A 12,366-nucleotide genomic window follows, 5' to 3' on the forward strand; every position below is an offset into this window, starting at 1 on the left:
GAGCCAAAACCTCAATGTTGCCCATCCCAGATGGGCAACGAATGAATTTGTGGAGCCTTGAGGCTCCTTAAATAGGAGCCTCAAGGCTCCATTCCCACTTTTCCCACCGATGTGGGACGGTGGGAAAAGTGGGAATACAAGAGCCAAGAGGGGAGCAGCTTGCGCTGCTCCCTTTTTTTTTTTTTTTTTTTTTTTTTTAATTTTTATTATTATTATTAATTATTAATCATTAATTATTATAAGTATATAGGTCATTTTACATATTAACCGCTAATCTAAACAGCTAATTTTACCAAACACTTTTTTATAAACCGCTAATACAATCTGCTTGTCAAACACGCTAATACAATCCGCTATCTGATAACCGCTAACACAACCCGCTACCGCTAACCACTAACCGCTGATAACCAAACAAGTCCATTGTTATAATAATATATAGTAAAAATTAACTTACAAATTTCTTTAGAAGTTTTTATGCATTGATAAAAACATAATTGAAATATTAAGTTTTGTTCTCAATAATCAAAAGAAGATTAATTAAATGAAAAAAAAAAACTGAACTTAAATTTATTATTATTTTTTTAATTAAAGAAAATCAAATGATTATCAAAGTTCCTGATTTATAATCATCATTGAATGCTATGTATTTAGTCGGGCTAATTATTTGACCAAAGTTTATGTTAAATTTTATATTTTATTTTTTAATACATTTTAACATATTCGTAGTATATTATATGCTAACTCTAATTGGAATGAGGTTCGAACCTAAGACCTTTCTTATAGAAATTAATGAGTAAGTTAAGAATAATAAATAGTTAACGGTCAGTCAAAAAAAAAAATAGTTAACGGAATATTCCGTTAATAAAGTTTATACTAACGAAATTTAAGGTTATTTAAGGAAAGAAAATAATATAATAAAGGGTAAATAAGGAAAATCATTAAAAATACTAAAATCAAAATACTATGAACCATTCTTTAAGAAACAAGTAGTACCAACATTTTTTTTATTCCAGTTAAGGGCATAACATTATTGGCTCTTATTATAATTGTGTATATATATATATATATATATATATATATATATATATATACACTAATGATAATATGAGATCACTTGTTCTTATGAGTCTATGTAGACAACTCTTAACCATTATAATATGAAGATCTAGGGTTTAAAATAAAAGATTTTTAAAAACTTCAATCCCTTATTTTGTGCACGTACTATTTTAGCTAAGTAATCAAGGCTTAGGGGTAATTTAGAATGCCACTTGCACACTAATCCTTAGAATTTTGGGATTAAACTGTCGCTAGTCTCATTTCCTTCCACTCAAGCATTAAACTCCATCAATTCTTCTCCTTCCATTCGTGTAAGAGTGCAACGTCGACAGAGATATGGGTGAAGAGCTTAGGCATGCACACAATAGACATGCACGCTATCGCATATGCATACTCCTAACTATACGCATGCACACCTGCAAGCTAATTTGCACACTCTCGCATACTTATTATTTACACATGAATACACATTTTCACTTAATGAACTTACTAGTTGTTGTTTTTCTGGGTGAATTTCTAATTTGGTGTTTTGTTCGTGTGCGTGTTGTGTGCATCTCCCCTTCAACGCTACTATTATAGAATGTGGTTTGGTGTTTTGTTTTGTATATCGAATGATTACGATTCGAAGTTTGTTGTTGGTTTTGTGGTCCTGGGTTTTGAGTGTTTTTTAGGCAAAGTGTATATTGTGTGCATCTCTGTATTTTCTAGCGTGTAGCTCACACGGATCCACACATGCACTCAATTTCTAGTTGAGGTGAATTGTGCAATTCCGTTTGCAATAATGTGCAACTGTGCATACCGTTAGTCCAAAGTGTAATTAATAATGTACAACACCGTTACTCACCTAAACTGCCAGGAGTGTTGTGTGCATATAGGGAATCCAAAGTGTGCAACAACCAAAATCATGCATAATCCGATGGTGGTGATGCAGGCCAGTGTTGTGTGCATATAGGGAATCCGACGTATGCTACAATTAAAATCATGCATAATTTGCTGCTGGTGATACCGACGGAACCAAAAATGTAGTAAATCTCCTAAAAACGCTAGCATAGAAAGATTCTACTTAAACCAAAATTCCTAAAGTCATACATAATATCTAATAAAAAAATTAAAACATTTAAAATAGACAATCAAATTACTAAACAACCCTCACTAGAATACAAAAATGGAAAACAAAAAGTACCAAAAAAATCTTAGCCGTTCATAATACAAAGATCAATGAATATGATTAGCATAATAAGTGTGAAAATTATTTTTATAAAAGAAAATAGTATGTTGACTCTAATTTTATGCTCTTAACTTTTATTCTCACTCTCAAATTTTTGGTGTACACATTTTTCTAGATACATGAAAATAGTTTATCATTGTAATAAAAGTGAGGGAGTAGAATGTAAGAGTATACATATAGTAAAACTCTTTTCTAAAATGGTATTTACTTTCTTTTTTATATAATATTGATAATGATGGTTTTTTTGAGATTGGGTCCACCATAAACGGGTATTGAAGTACGTACAAAACGGGGGTAGGAAAGTAGTAGTATTATCGTCTAGGGCGCTAGACTCAAAATAGTACGTACAAAGCACGAAATACTGGCCCAAAATAGCGGCCTAAAGAATACATATAAATAATAAATACTATAACTCTAATAGTGGACTAAAAATAATAATGTTGTTGCTAGGAATCGTGTTGGAAAAATAGCATAAAATGACATTTTAAGCGGCTATTTTGTGGTACACATATTAGTGGGGTCCACTTTCTATTTTGGTCCGGTCAAAGTGGATTCAGATTCTTCGTAGTGAGACGAAGAGATTGATATATTGTACGCTCAAAACAGATAATAGGTGAATGAGAAATTGAATTGATTCTCAAAGTAGACCCACTTGAGTTGAAAAAATGAAGGGGAAAGGCTTTAAAGTAGCATTTGTCCGACATTGGTTTGGAAAGTGGGTTTGCACCACTATTTATATAAGAGCCTTTCTAAGGCTTATTGAATTATATAGCATAAAGGCTCTCTCTCGCGCACATGGGAAAAGCCTGAAAAGGTTTGACTCGTGCACGAATGCACGACTCCTACTATTAACCGTACAACTCATATTTTTACACACTGAGAAAATCTAAGGGGGGTGTATTCAATCATGACTTTCATAGAGTTTTAAAGACTTTTATAAACTTTAAAAGTTCAGAGGTATTCAATTCAAACTATTAGAGAGTTTTTAAAAGTCAGGCGGTATTCAATCAAGATTTTTAAAGAGTCTTTAAAAGTCATGTGGTATTCGATTAAGACTTTTAAAGAGTCTTTAAAAGTCATGTGGTATTCAAAAAGTTATGAACTTTTGTAGACTTTTTAATTTTAAGACTTTTGTAGACTGTTTCTTCTCAAATATAAATAGTTGAAATCCAACCATCAACCCCAAGATTTCAAAATTTTCTTTCTAACAACTTTGAATATTTTCTCTCTCTATTTAAACTCTATTTTTTCTCCCTATTTAAACTTTATAAACCTATCTAAATTCAATAAAATTATTTTTTTCTTCATTAACCTATATTTTCCTCATACCTAAACTCTACTAATTTTTCTCTCTCTCCTAAACTTTACAATCTTCATCTAAAAAATTGAAATAATATTATTTTTACTTCATTATTGCTCGTTTATATTGATTTTTATTTTTTCTACGAATTTGTTATCCCTAATTTTCACTAATTCTCCCTAAATACATGAATAAAGCAAATTTTTCATCGTCAAATTTTAGTATATGTTTCATAATATTCATATAAATACTTATATATTTTGATTTTTATTCTTTTTTTTAATGTTTATATTCGTAATATATATTTTTCTTTTTTTTTTTTTAACAACATGTTACTACGAATAGCGAACTACTGTTTGCAACAACAATTTTTTTTATGCAACTTGTAATTATATTTTAAAATATTTTTATTTGATCTATTCTTTTATTATAAATTTTATTGTTCAATATTGTTATGATTTCTAATGAATAATATTTTTTTTTTTTGATGTTTATTAATAATATATATAAGTAATTAGTATTTTTTTTGAAGAATAAGTAATTAGCATACAAGTCTCAGCATACTATGGATAAAAATAATAATGTTGAGAATGTTGATGTGTGTGAAGAACTATATAATAATTAAGAAGAATTTTATGATATATTATAAATATTTTGTAAGAAAATTATAAATGATAGGAATTAAAATCATTGAAAGTTTGTAAGGATGTATTCAATTTAGAATTTCAATGACTTTTGTAGACTTTTTAAAATAAAAAGTCGATAAAAGTCTATGAATGTCTTTTATATAGACTTGTATGGAGTCTTATAAAGTTTTAAAATGTTTTGAACGACTCTATGAAAGTCAATCAAAGTTTATTAAAATCTATCATTTTGAAAGTCTTTAAAACTCTACAAAAGTCATGATTGAATACACCCCCCTAAGCTTCTTCTTCGCGAAACCCTGCTCTAGCTATTTCGTTGGGTTCTAAGTTTGAGTGCTCATAACTTAGAACCAGTGTTGCAAAAATCGCTCCTAGGCGCTAGGCCGGCCGGCTAGGAGACTGCCTAGCCGGTCGGTTCGGTCGATTAATTTTATTTTATTTTATTTTATTTTATTATTATTTTTTTTTAGGTTTAGGGTTTAAAACTTTGTCGAGGCATAAATTTTGACTCGGTTGTCCGTTTTGAACAATTTTTTTTCAAATCGTGTATGTATTTAGACAGTTTAAACAATCTTTTGAACAATTTTACAACCACTTACGTAAATAGTTTGTAAGAAATAACTATGGGAACCTTATGTTTTATAAGTGAATTTTGATAATTTTTAATTTTTAATTTTATTTTATTAAAAAAAATAAAAAAAAACACAAATAAAAAATAAAAAATTGGCGCCTATCGGCGCTTAGAGGGCGTCTAACGTGTTTTGCAACATTGCTTAGAAGCGTAGTACGTCTTATCCTGGGAAACCTAGGCCGTAACGCTCTTAGCGTCTTTGGGGGACGACAAATAAGGTTTTAAGGAAAGAGTGCTTCGCTCGACTCGTACTAACCACCTACTCATTATCCCTTCGTCCCTGTGGTTGTCCTTTTCCAGAAATTTCCAGTTTTCTAGAAAAATAATAATTTTTTTCCGTAGGATTATTATTGTATTTTCGTGTATTTCCACCAACAAATCGAACGCTGGTGTGTGGGTAAAGGTTAGGACCACAAGCCAATGGACTGGGAGGGATGTTTGGCTTTCGTGCTATATATTTTGCTCATTTTTTCTCTAATTTTCCCTTGAAATTGCCCTTTTTACCTTCAAAACATAATATTGCTCTCAATTAGCTCATCCCACATACTTTATTCAATAATTGATCACTTTAAACACAATTAAAGCAATACTAAGCCAAAATTTACCAATTAATGCACAAAAAAGTAGAACAATTAAACACCTGCCACAAACCGATGCAACATAGATTTTATCATATGCTTAGATAGCTTCATAGCTAGATTGATAAGTCCATAGGAATATGAATAATTAATTATTGTATTATTAATTAGAATTAAAGGAACATTATAATAAGAGTTATTATATTATTAGATAGAATATGAATATTATATTATTCGAATTAGTAAAACATTAGAATTAGTTTTTTGAGTATCACTGACTCTATTATAATGAAGTATGTATTCATATCTATTTTTTCAATTTATTGAAATACAAAGAGTCAATACAGTCCTCACTAGGACCTCGAACACATGATATCCCATTTGAGAGAGTCAATCAATGCCACTAGACCATAATGTCATTGACATATTAGAATCAGTTAAACTTTAAGAATACAATGTTATAAATAAGAGGCCCCATGTATTATGTAGGAGAACATGTGAACCATAATAATTATATAATGTGTCTATATTTCTCCATAGCGACATTCTATACCTCATACCTCTTAATTATGTCTCTCTTTATATTCTCTCTATCTTGTCTCCTTTAATTATATTCTATCTCCCTCCTGTTCTTCCCTTTCGATCATAATCTTCTTGGAGTCAGCGCATCTACTGAAAGTGGTGCCTGTTTGATACGAGATCATTTGATCCAAATAAATAGCTTGGCAAAACAACATGATTCTGAATTTGTTCCGATAAATTCAAAATTGTCTACTTACCATTCCATTTGCCTCATTGAGGTTGCTGCTTAGTTGCAACGAGCCATCAAAACAACATATGGATACAATGCTTAGTAGTGGTTTTCAAGAATAAATAAGAATTCGTAAATAAATAATTATAAAGTGTAAAGATTTTTGTTATTTACAAAAAAAGTTAGTTGATAATATTGTTGAATGCGGGATTTAATTTGTAATTGTGTTTAACCCTGTCCAAGTTAAATACATACATACTATGGATGTTGCATGATAATAAAAGTTAGGTGTGATATTAACTTGTTCTTGCATTCACTTATTCTCTTCATATAAATTGACGAGCTTTATAAGGAAAATTCCATAGTTCTGTGTTAGTTGGCTAACTTAATTAACTAATTTGCTTTGTAAACCATGATAGTATGAATATATTAGACATTTAGACGTTCATACAAGTGATTTCATATACCTATGTAACTTTACCACAATTCATTGAATTAAATCACCATTCATATGTACTTTAAGTTAGCATGAGCATAAGTTAAGAGTTAGCCAAATCCTATATATTTTCTCTCATTGTTTGTTGCTATTATTAATCTTTGTTACATTTGAGTACATGGTTTTAAGTAATAATTGACTGGCAATTATAATGATAGGAGGAATAATAGTGCTTAGCATCCATTCTTTCTTAATTGTTGTTCCTTGAGAATTTTACACCTTGAAATATTTTGAATATTTATACGTAGTTTGTGTTGCAACTAAATTACACTAGTTATTAGAATCTAATACAGTTTGCAAAAATAAATAAATAAATAGATAGATAGATAGATAGATAAATAAGTAATTGACAAATGTTTACTTGGGTGCAACTCATTGATCACTTTAAGTAAACTAATTATTCACAACAATTTTTTTTTTTTTTTTTTTTTTTTTTTGGTAATTAAGTGAACCAGTAATTACTATCTGTGGGTTGCACTAAAAAATTAGACTATGTGACAGGTTGATTAAAAACGTGTTGACAATAATCAAATTTGTGACATTCAGGTACGAGAATCCTATTTCATCCGCTTGATCACTACCTCTTAAATTTCTCTCTTAATATATATTTGCTCCAAACGTTATATTACTTGATTAACTCTTTATATATATATATATATATATATATATATATATATATATATATGGATGAAGGTTCAAGTGCATCGATGTCCTTAGGTGTGACGTCACCAATAGTTCAACAAATATGTACCATCAACGTTAGGAAAGTGCACCATAAAAACACTCACAAATTAGGTACGCATCACCAAAAACACACCATTAGGTGTGAGTAAAAATACCATACAGTGTTTGAAAATACATCATTGGGGTGTGGTGAGCTATATGGTCTATTTTTTTTGGGTCTGTTATGTTTTTTTTTTTTTTTTTTTTTTTTTTTTTTGCATTTCATTGTGGCGTGTTTAAACCTTTTCCTATATATATATATATATATATATATATATATATATATATATATATATATATGGAAGGGATCAGGTGCATTTGTGGCTTCCCGTGCGGATGTGCGGTGGATTAATGTGCGTGTGGTTTATACTTAATGTGCGTGAGATTTGTACTCAATGTGTCTGAGATTTGTACTTAATGTGCGTCATGTTAATATGCGTGAGTTTTGTACTTAATGTGCCTGGGTATTATGTTCAATGTGCGTGAGATTTGTGTTTAATGTGCGTGAGTATTTCAGAATTACGAGCTCAGAAGGAAGCAGAACAGAAACTCACGCACATTAACGTCCAAGCTTCTTGTTACTTCTTCCTTCAATTTGGCCATGGATTCTGGATTATCAGCTACCTTCAGTGCAGTTGAATGTTTATATAAATGACGCACGCACAGTAAAATTTGCACAGCAGCTAAATGTGGATTTCTGTTGTATTATTCCCATAATTCTTAACCACCATAGCCCGCCTCCGCATCATCATCATCAGGGAGGGGGCAAATGGCTACTGGGGATGGGGAAGAAGCTAACATCAATATTTTCTGCTGCATTTTACACATTCACGCACATTAAGTACAAATCTCAGGCACATTAAGCACAACACTCACGCACATTGAGTACAAATCTCACGTACATTAATTCACCGCACATTCGCACGGGAAGCATTCAACCGCACGGGAACCTTTCACTATATATATATATATATATATATATATATATATATGATTACTAAATTGATTATCTTTTCAACTTTTAAACTTGAATGCACCACAAAAAAAAAAAAGTTTCAATTCCAATTATTTTGAAACAAATTATTATATATTCAATAAAGCATAGCACGTTGCTAAAGCACTACGATTGGCTCTCCACCTGCCAACGTTGGCATAAAAAAGTGCCAACCCTTTCCCATCTTTACATCAAAGCACATTCAAATCATTATAATATATCATATCCTTTGTGGTTTAGTAATAAGAAATTAAAGGAGAGAATAGGTTGAGAAAATATCTATAAACAGATAATACATTGTAACAAAGTTAATCGTATTCAAAAAAAAAAAAAAAAAAATCCTATCCCTTCATTTTTAATTGTTCTATAATTAAATTACATATATTAAATCAACTTAAAACTTTGATACTCTTAAATTGAAGTTGTAAAAAGATAAAAAATGAATAATAAAAAATTAAAGGAGACAATAATTACATGCTATTGCTAATAACGGGGTTCATTCTACTTCCAATTCTTCAACTATAATAACATATATTATCGATTTTTAACTATGTTATGTTTTGTTTTTAATTTTCAACTTTAAAAGTTTTTTACTTTTAGCCTAAAATGTCTGCAAATGCAATAAAATAAAGTTTTGTACAACTTTTACGAATTAAGACATTTTAATGTATTTTGGATTAAAATAAAAGAATTTTTATATATAGTCAATAAAAAAATTAAAATAAATCAAAATTAATAACCCAAAGTGAAATATTGCTATAATCAAGGGTCAAATATTGAATACACTTAACAACAACAACAATCTCTTGACTTAGTTTTTTTTTTTTTTGTTTTGTTTTTTTTTTTTTTTTGTTTCTTTTTTTTTTTGTTTTTGTTTTTGTTTTTTTTTTTGAAAAGCCCTCTTGACTTAGTTACTTTCAAATTAAAGAAGAAGAGATCGTCCATTTTATTTTAAATTTGAATCCTACCGAAAATAATTATTACATAGAGTGCATGTTCAATTTTCTTGAATATGTTAATCTATGTTACGTCACATGCTACTTTTCTTGATACTTGCAACCTAAAATTTTCAACAAACTTACCTTAAATTGTTGTTTAAACATATGTTGCATTCATCAATATTGAAAAGTGAAATTATAATTTTTTTGAGAAGAAGAGAGTAATATTGCACAAGAAAAAGAAGTAACAAAACACAAAATGGGGAAAAGTCAACTACGTTGTTTCAAGAATTTAGATCCCTTGAAAAGTTGAAAGGATTTAAGATGCATCTCACCTTAGACCATATATCTCAACTTTTTCCCCACTAGGTTTGTCAACAATGGTTCAAACGATTAAAAAATTTATTTAATTTCAATTTGATTCATTTATTATTATTATTATTATTATTATTATTATTATTATTATTATTATTATTATTATTATTATTATTATTATTATTATTATTATTATTATTATTATTATTATTATTATTATTATTATTATTATTATTATTATTATTATTTTATACTTTTGATCTTTGAATTCCATTCAAGAATTTATAAATTTAGTCGTCATTACTAAAAAATGTTTCAATTTTATTTACAATATATGCCACTTTTAGTTCTAGCATTAGAAGTAGTGTTACAAGAACTAAAACTATCACATTTGTAATAGTTGACAATCAAATTTGACTGATTTTAAACTCGAGCATCAAAATTGAAAACATAATAGCCTTGTTTGGTAAATGGCTGTTAGCTGATAGTTGTTAGCTGTTAACTGATTGAGTTAATTAAAGGGTATAACTAGTTGATAACATCATCAGATTGTAGAAAGGTGTTGGTAAATTAGTTGTTAGCTGATAGTTGTTTAGTATAATTTATTTTTCTCAAAAAGCTAATTGAAAGGGTTGCTTTAAGCAGCTTTTTAAATTTTAGCATTTTGGAGTTACAAAAAGCTAATCAACCAAACACTTATATTGACAGTTGTTTAACACCGTTAACAGAAGGACTAAATTGACTAACGGTGAAATAATTGAAGGACCAATTCTATCCAAATTAGAAAGTGAGGATCAAATTGTATATGGGGCACTAATTGGGGGACCAAAAGTGCGATTTCCCCTTAAATTTAACTCCAAAAAGTTTTATTAATATATTTTATGATCTTCCGATGAAAGAAACCTCAGATGATGATGAAGCCATCATGAGATATGAGAATCCAGAATGCCAAAGAATCAGGGTTTCGAAAGAGGAAAAAGAAAGAATAAGACGTCCATGGTGACGAACTTTGATCATTCGAGTGGTAGGCAAATCAGTGGGATATAACTACCTTATGCGAAGACTGCAAGCAATCACTTTGAACTCATTGATCTCGACTATGACTACTTCTTGGCTGGTTTTGAATCACAGAAAGACTACGACTATGCACGGTTTGAAGGTCCATGGATGATCCTGGACCACTACCTCACAGTCCAAGAATGGGTTCCTAACTTTAACCCACGATCAAACAAAACAGAGAAAATTTTAGCTTGGCTCAGATTACCAGCCATCCCGATTGAATACTTGGACGATGTCATGCTACAACGAATCGGAGACAAGGCTGGACGTTCCATCAAATTTGACAAGAGGTTTGGTTCATGGATGCTAACGAAGAAAAAAGAAAGACGAGCACCAAGGAGAACATAGCAGAAAGGCGTGTGAACGGATCAACAAACATCTGGAGGTGCACGAGATATCAAAAAACAGAAAACATCTTCCAATCCACTATTTGGCCCGCTTGAATTACTAGAAGAAGGAAGTGGGAAAGAAGCCCCAGGTGTAGCTTACGGTACGCAGAAAGTCATGTAAGGAGAAGAAGCAGCAAATTCTGCTCATAATCTTGGAGTTCAGGATAACATTCAGACTGTGTTGTCTCCCACAAATGCTCCTAGAAACATCAGGACCCATCATGCTCCTAATATATCAGGGGTAAGGGAGTGAGAATTAAAACTCCTGGTAGAGCTGCGGTTGGGGAGGAGCACATCCTAGTCAGAGGGTCTGTTGGGACCTCATCCCCACTGGAAGAAGGAAGTGGGAAAGAAATCCCAGGTGCAACTTTCAGCTCGCAAAAAGTCTTGCAAGGTGAAGAAACAGCAAGACCTCAAGCAATGTTTGCGTTGTTAGAATAATTATTATTATTATTATTATTCTATGGTTCATTATGGCTCATAATTAAATATCTATTTATAATTTAATAATGAAGATAATCCTCTGATTGCTCAGTTAAGAAGATAAGATTGCAGTTTCAACTGCATATCATCATGTTTACGTTGATGGAACGTATTATTATTTATATTTCATTCTGAGACTCTGGTCCTCTCCCCAACCTCTGTAAAAACTAAAAAACTCTCTCCATCAGAGAATTAGATTAAGTGAATGTTAAAGGTCTGGAGGGAGAAATCAAGTTTCTAACTCAAGCAACTACGGGAAAACAATGGAGCCAGGTATGTTCCCAGAATGCTATTTAAATACAATATGTGAAAGGCATGTGTTCTGAAGATATTATGTTTTAGGATTAACTTACATATGGTATCATGAGCCAAGTTGTAGAACATATGTTTTTCCATATATTATGATGAACAAGCATTAAGAAATTGCATGAATTATTCTGTTGTACGCAAATATATGGTTATATTCACCTCACTGTTGATGGCATCTCACTATGTACACTAAATGCTAAATCTCTACAGTGCTGCAAATATGAATTGCATATTTGGTCTGCGTATAATGTGTATATATGTATTCTGCAGTACTGCATATATGTATTGTGCGTATAATGTGTATATATGTATTCTGCAGTACCGTATATACAGTGCTGCGTATATTGTGTATGATAGTATGAATTAAACACATGAATGACTGCTCTTCCAATCTATTTGTGTTATTTTATATGTAAATTGCTAATAGTGCTACTGTATGTATATATACGTATTAGAATTGCCAAGAGCATTA

At 30.6% G+C, this 12,366-nt stretch overlaps 1 long non-coding RNA gene across 1 annotated transcript; it reads left to right on the plus strand.

Moving 5' to 3' along the window:
* Positions 1-253: 253 nt before the first annotated feature.
* Positions 254-10,286, plus strand: LOC109160577. The gene is made up of 3 exons (XR_002050781.1): positions 254-415; positions 5,038-5,040; positions 10,274-10,286. It is a non-coding gene; the product is annotated as an uncharacterized LOC109160577 (long non-coding RNA).
* Positions 10,287-12,366: the final 2,080 nt, after the last annotated feature.

This window comes from Ipomoea nil, unplaced genomic scaffold (assembly GCF_001879475.1).
Source record: "Ipomoea nil cultivar Tokyo-kokei standard unplaced genomic scaffold, Asagao_1.1 scaffold2848, whole genome shotgun sequence".
In the NCBI taxonomy this organism is placed as follows: Eukaryota; Viridiplantae; Streptophyta; class Magnoliopsida; order Solanales; family Convolvulaceae; genus Ipomoea; species Ipomoea nil.